The sequence below is a fragment of the Gymnodraco acuticeps genome, unplaced genomic scaffold (genome assembly GCF_902827175.1).
Source record: "Gymnodraco acuticeps unplaced genomic scaffold, fGymAcu1.1, whole genome shotgun sequence".
NCBI lineage: Eukaryota > Metazoa > Chordata > Actinopteri > Perciformes > Bathydraconidae > Gymnodraco > Gymnodraco acuticeps.
In genome coordinates, this window is record NW_022990939.1 from 1,969,769 (window position 1) to 1,977,121 (window position 7,353).

Below are 7,353 nucleotides of genomic sequence, written 5' to 3' on the forward strand. Positions count from 1 at the left end.
TAGGCCGGCGTCATTAGTGGATCGGTTCCCAGAATCTTCTCGCGAGCAAACAAGAATTCTGAATGACCGGAAACTCTGGCGGTCATCCGGGACTCATAGAACCGTAGTTACAGCCGTAACTATCGTTCTATTTCGTCCCTACTGACCGCCAGAGGTGGTGCTTTAGCACTGGATGACCTATACCAACCATGTCATGAAGAATCCAAGCCTTTGCTCACTACTGGAAGCAGCGGAGCTCGGCAACAGGACCACGTCCAAAGGACGGGGAGTGGCGACATTGACCCGGTAGAACCTGGAGAATGTGCCAGACGATGCCCACGACGCCGCGGCGCAGATGGTCTCCAGGGACACCCCTCTCAGGGCAGCCCAAAACATTGAGATGCTCCTTGTAGAGTGACATCGCACCCCTGATGGCGGGGGGCGGCCACTGGCCCCATAGGCCTGTGAGATTGTATCCAGCAACCACAGCTCCTTCTCGTGCCGCCATGGCAAATGAAGAGCTGCTCTGACTGTCGTATATGGGCCGTAGCACCAATATACGCCTCTAGGGCACGCACAGGGCACAGCAACTCAGGCGTGCCGTTCTCCTGTGGGACGTTAAAGCGTGCCAGCTGGATAGGCCGATTGGAGTGGGCTAGTGGAAGCACCTTGGGCAGGAACACCACGTTCGGCCAGAGGGCAATACCCAAGCCATCGGAGTTCCACCTCAGGCATGTATCGCTCACGGAGAGGGCATTTAGCTCTCCAACTCGTTTCCCTGAGGTCATGGCAAGCAGAAATGCTGCCTCTAAGGACAGCCACTTAAGCTCCACCTGGGCCAGGGGCTCGAAGGGAGGAGATGATAGGGCAGCAGGGGCAGGTCCCAAGCCGGAGTCCTCGGGGTGCTAGGGGGATGCTGCCGTAAAGCCCCTCTCAGGAAGAGGGACACCGACCTGTGGCACCCCGCCGTGGCGCCGTCGACCCGAATATGTCGGGCAGAAATAGCAGCCACATAAATTCAGAGTGGATTGAGAACGCCCACTATCTAGAAGGGACTGCTGTCTGGGCAACAGCGTACATGCGGTCACAAGGAACACACACGATCTGATACACTGGCCCACCAATGAAGCCTTTCCCACGTGACCACCACTTTCTAACCAGCAATCCCCCATGCAGCTGACAACCCCTGGTGACACCATTTCCATCCTCGGTGGAGAGAACCGCCTCAAAAAACGGACTGAGGGAGACATCCGCATTCTGCTCCATCACCAACTTACTGCAGGATACCGACAACAGCAAGTCAGGAATAACCACCGAATTTCTCGCACTGACCTCTTCACCCTGCTCAGATTCCTCCTGTGCACGGCTCACAGCCCGGGTCACAGAACAAGCCACAAACACTGCAGGAGAGCACTTGACATTCTCCTCTGCCTTAACAATCACAGTAGGTGAAGATGACTGCATGGTAGGCGGTGGACCCTCAGCCCACACACGGCTGCCAGCCAGGCCGTTACCCAGGATAACATCCACACCACCAATTGGCATTACAGGACGGACCCCCATGGCGACCTCACCCTGCACCAGACCTGAGTTAAGCACAACAGAATGCAGAGGAACAGGCACAACATTCATTCCCATACCTCTCATCCGGACAAAATCCCCAGTTCCAGATTTGTCCGAAAACGGTAACACAGAGCTCAGAATGTAGGAATCATACGATGCAGTGTCTCTCAAAATATTTACCACTATCACTTCCCACCAATGACACGTATCCGGTTGACACTAGGGGTGTAACGGTATCTGTATTCGTCCCGTACCGTCACGGTTCGGACGTCACGGTTCGGCACATGCAGTCACACGGCGAATACGCCTTTTTTTACGAGGGGGAAAAAAGTCTGTCACTGAGGGCAGTATTACACTATATATAATCCAGGGGGCGGTATTGCGCCTAAAAGCCAGCCGCCCGTAAATAACAAATGAAGAACAAGAACAAAACACAACAAAACTAACACAATATATGAAGAAGAAAAGTTAGTATCTATGGCGAGTTCAGACAACACACAGGAGCTAGAAGACCCACCTGCTTCTTTTAAATCAGGTGTGTGGGAACATTTCGGGTTCCCTGTGGACTACAACAATGATGGGGTGCGAGCGGTGCGAGTTGTGGATCGGACGAGGACGGTGTGTCGGCGTTGATCGACAGCAGTGCGGTATGCTATTGGTAACACGTCAAACATGCTAAATCACATCCGAGTCAGTCTCAGTCCCCAGCGAGAGGGTTTTCTCGACGGCAGGTGACATAGTTACCGCCAACAGATCTGCCCTCACTACTGACAACGTAGACAAACTCATCTTTTTGAAGAGAAACTTGAAAATAGAGTAAAGCTTGAATACCTTTATTTAGGCATAATGGCCTCACACACTCACAAGTTAATTACACATGTTAGACATTGCTCCTAAAGGTACAGATTTTATTTTGTTTTATATTATTGTATTTATTTTATATTTTGACATCAGGAGATGTTATACAGTTTTGTATTGCCTTTTATTGATTGTGATTGAAACACTTTCTTATTATTTATTTTAATATTTTCAAGACATTATTTTTAGTTGTACAGCTTATTTAACCTTTTAGTTTGACATCAGCCAATATAAATAATATGGCCATCTGAGTGTGTGTGTGTGTTACTGTTTGTGGTTTGTTTTTAACTGTGTAATACAGTTAATGATTCCAAATGTTAGAGTTCCTTATTTTCATACCAAAACTTGCACGACTGTTAAAAATAAATCACAGCAACAAAATAATTATGCATTTGGGACTTTTCTTTGCTTTTCCTTGTTGTACCGAAACCGTACCGAACCGTGACCCCCAAACTGAGGTACGAACCGAACCGTGACTTCTGTGAACCGTTACACCCCTAGTTGACACAAATGCAGAAAATACTGGGTCCTTCCACCCGCATGGCTCATTAATCTGCTGATAGGGAGAGATGACAGGTAACGGCACCACAGACACAGCACAAGCAGCAGAGTTAAACTGGCCTACACAGTTCCCCCTTTTAGCCTTAGCTTTTGGACAGTCAGCCTTCCAGTGCCCTCTCTCCCTGCAGTAATGACAGATTTCCGAATCACCCTGTGGCTGACCTCGCATCTCACGCTCACCCCAGTGCGGTTTAGCTTTCTCTTCCCATCTCCCTGCACGATACATACCCCCTTCATCCTGGACCCTGAAGTCACGACCGCCCCTGTGCGTTAGCACATAATCATCTGCCAGAGCAGCAGCCTCTGCAGCAGTTTTCACCTTACGCTCGCTGATGTAAACCGCAATGTGGCTGGGCACAGCATTTTTTTATTTCTCCAACACCATCAACTCACATAATGCGACATACGTATCCACTTTCAAAGAGTTACACCACCTACCGAAAAAAGTAACCAGATCTCTGGCAAACTCAACATGGGTCTGTCCGCTAGACTTCTCCCAGGACCTGAACCTCTGTCGATATGCCTCAGGGACCAACTCGTAAGCCTTCAACACAGCAGTTTTAACCATTAGATACACTTTGCTGTCCGCCACCGTTAAAGCAGAATAAGCTTCCTGGGCCCTACCTGTTAGCACACACTGCAGCAATAAGGTGCTATTAATAATAATAATAATAATCCTTTTATTTATTATAGCGCTTTATCAATGATTCTCAAAGCGCTTTACAAATACACATTACACATACAGATCATACCTACATTAGCATCTGACCACTCTATGCTCTCAGCCACACGCTCAAACAAGGAGAAAAATGTATCTGGATCTCGTTCATTAAACTTAGGCACAACCCGCAGATTACCGGCAAAGTCAAATGGAGTTGCTCTACCAGGGAAATTAGAGGCCTGACTTGCACCACCAGCAGGAAAACCCAACCTCCGCTCCTCTAACTCAAGCCTTTTAATTTCTACCTGCAACATTAACAATCTCTCTCTTTGTTCAAAAGTCAGGTCTGCATCACGGCAGCCAGACACGTTGACACTGTCTCTGCCAGGATCAACAGTAATTGTTCCCCCTTTCAAAACACCTAACTCGAACAGATTTGCTCTAACAATCCCTCTTATGTTTTCCTTCATCCTCTTATCCCCAACATCCAAGCGGAAATGTTCAGCCACACAGACCAGCTGCTCACGTGAGAAGCCCTCCAGTAGCTCCTCTGTAGGCGCTCTCACAAACTCCTCCACACTCTCCATCATGACAACACTGAGTGCACGCTCACGCTACTACACAGCCACGCTACCGCGGCCCGTCCCTCTAACTGCCTCACAGAAACTAGTCTTCAGGTGCTAGGTATGGCGGGTACTTACGCACTAAATACCGTAAACTCGGCGAAGCGACCGAAAAAACCGGCAACTCCACCCGCAGCCTCGGCGTGCTCCCGAGATAATAGCTCTAACCACTTTCACACCACCCTACAACACCCCCCCATTATAAAAATATATATATAAAATGTAATTATACAATTATTATTATTATTATTATTATTATTATTATTATTATTATTATTATTAAATGAAAACACAATTGTGCAAAATTAGCTTAAGTACAGGAACATTAAATAACTATATACATATAATGCAAAACACTTATTTTTAAAATGCACACACACACACATGTTTATTAAAGCAAAAGACATTGTGTAGCGGAGGTAATGTAACGTTAGTTTAATATGCTGGTTAAATGCAACAACTTTTCGGTTTCACCGGTAGGATTTCTACGGTCTTGGTCATGCTGACTCATATGACTCAAATGACTCAAATGACTCGTATGATCCGGATTCTCTTACATACAGATGGAGCACCTCATTTCAGACTCCAGTTTACAGCTTCCTGCCTACGACCTGCCTAAAACCAGTATCGAGGAATGTTAAGCCCTCCCACTATTTTCCAAGAGGGCGTCGCCAGATTTTCAATTTCAGGTTTTAACCAGGAGATGGCGCTTCATTCACATATACAGAACGACAAGTTTCATGGACTTGCAGTTGTGTTTTGAAGAGCATTTGAACACATCAATATTTTAGATCAACTAAAGTGTATCTAATCTTGTAATTCAATAATATATAGTCTTTATATATTAAATAATCATAATAATAATGTAAATGTTTACATTACACTTCTTTATTTGTTATGCTCATACTTTTACCTTTACAATCGTTTGCTTTAATATGCAGTATATTTTTTGTATATTTTTGTGTTTGCTTCCTCCTGCTCCCTTTCGGACACATACTGTATGATTTATTATTAATATGAAGATATTATTAAGATAAGATAAGATAAGATGTTACTTTATTGATTGAACATTTTAGTTTAGAATGTGCTGTCCCACGGTAATTCAGAAGGCTCACAGGTCACATTCCGACCATTATTTAAAACAATAGGTGCTTTCACACCGTCTACAGTTTGATTTGTATAGAGGGAGCTCTGTGGCTGAATGGCCAGCGATTAGGTGTGGCGCATTTATCATAGGTGATCAGAGCTGCCTGCCGTCAGATTTCATTTAAAAAACAGGTCTGATTTTAAGACTATTTCTGCGCTCATAAAGAATGATAAGAATAAGAATAATGCGTATTGAACTGGTTTCATTCATTTGTGAGTTTATTTAACACTAGAACCGCCAATCGGGTGTGTTGTGTGTGTGCAATGTAACTTTTTTTCAATAAAATATTAAAGTCTCCCAGTCCGTGACTTTTCCTGAAAGTATGTTATGTAGCACCCAGCGCCATATAGACTGAGAGTTACGTCATCTCCGTTCACTCCAATGGACCACTTTTTTTACAGCAATGGTGGATCGTGGAGCCTCTCAATCGTTCCCCGGAAGTTAGCGCCAAGGCTAGCAGAGCTGTAGAGTTGCAGCATAATAGACCGTTCGTGACGGACTTTTAAAGGTAAGAAGAAGTTTAAAGATTTATATTGCAGATATTATCAGTACATCTGATTCAAATTAACATGTGTATTAAAGGATGTCAGTGGATTATCCCTAAATTAGTAGATTTAGGGAACGTTTACAGATAACAGATTAAGCTAGGATACCGGATCAAGTTAGCAACACACGTTGAACAGCCTTTTAATTGTAAATTCCGTTCTCTTAATGTCATTTCGTCCAACGTTGGTGAATTAAAGAAGAGGGGCTTCTAAACGGGATTGTATGCGGGGGTGGAGGGAGTTAAATATTAGATAAATATAACTTTGGTGCGTGTAAGAGTGAGTGTTTTTAGCAGAGCCATATTGTGTCCTTGTGATTATGTTTATTATTACCTGTGTGTATAATCTTGCAGCTCAGCTGATTTTGGATTGATGGCAAAGGGAGAGGGACTTAAGTGAGAGTGAAAACACAAGGTACGTTTAATACTACTGTTTTATATAAGTAAGCATACTAAACATGTATTCTATCACTGTATTATTTAAGTAATCTTGTTAGTAACCTACTGTATGCCAGGTGGAGGGGCAGTGATGTTACAGGTGGAGGAGCAAAACTGCAAGACTGCAAACTCACAAGACAGAGAAATCAAAGTTTGTTCTCCAGAGAAGAGGTTGATTTCACTTCAATTTTTTATTTCATATTTTCTAAAGATTTGGAAATGGCAAAACAAAAAACTTGAGAGCTGTAACCAAGACAACTGTAACAACATGAGTAGAGAGCCACCAAGGTTTTTCAAGTCCCTCTCTTACTCCATTTTGCCAACCCAAACTTCCAGGTACATGACGGGACACCTTGCTTGTTTTTGTTGTTTGCGCTCCTCTGGCTGGGTGCTGGCAGGTGGAGGGCAGTGATGTTGGCAGGTGGAGGGGCAGTGATGTTGGCAGGTGGAGGGGCAGTGATGTTACGGGTGGAGGGGCAGTGATGTTAGCTGGGTGCTGGCAGGTGGAAGAGCAATGTTTAGTCCAAATATTTCCATTGCAACGACTAATGGAAATGATTGCAGCTGTGGATCTGTTTGGGGGTTGCTGGATGTGGTAGCTTGGCTGCTGTTGTTCCTTTTCACCTTTTTGGATTGGCTCTTGCTTCCAAAATGGCCATCTTTTAATTATTATTATTTTCTGTCATTTCTGATTTGTTTGGCCTCAATTCTCAGCCTCAGCCGTATGAATCTTTTTACGAGTTTTTGTTGTACTCCACAGCATGACGGAAGCCTGCTGGAGAGGGCCTGAGCTTCTTTCTCCAAGACACCAACTGCGTTGGGGAGCTGCATGAGGGAGGAACCAGTCTTGGTCCTAAATAGTTCCTCAATTTGGTGAATGAAGTCAAAGGCTTCTTGGGAGGGACGACAAAGAGCACCTGCCTTGAACTCTTTCAAGTCCACTAACAAGCTGTTGTCACCAGAAGGACTCTCATCATGG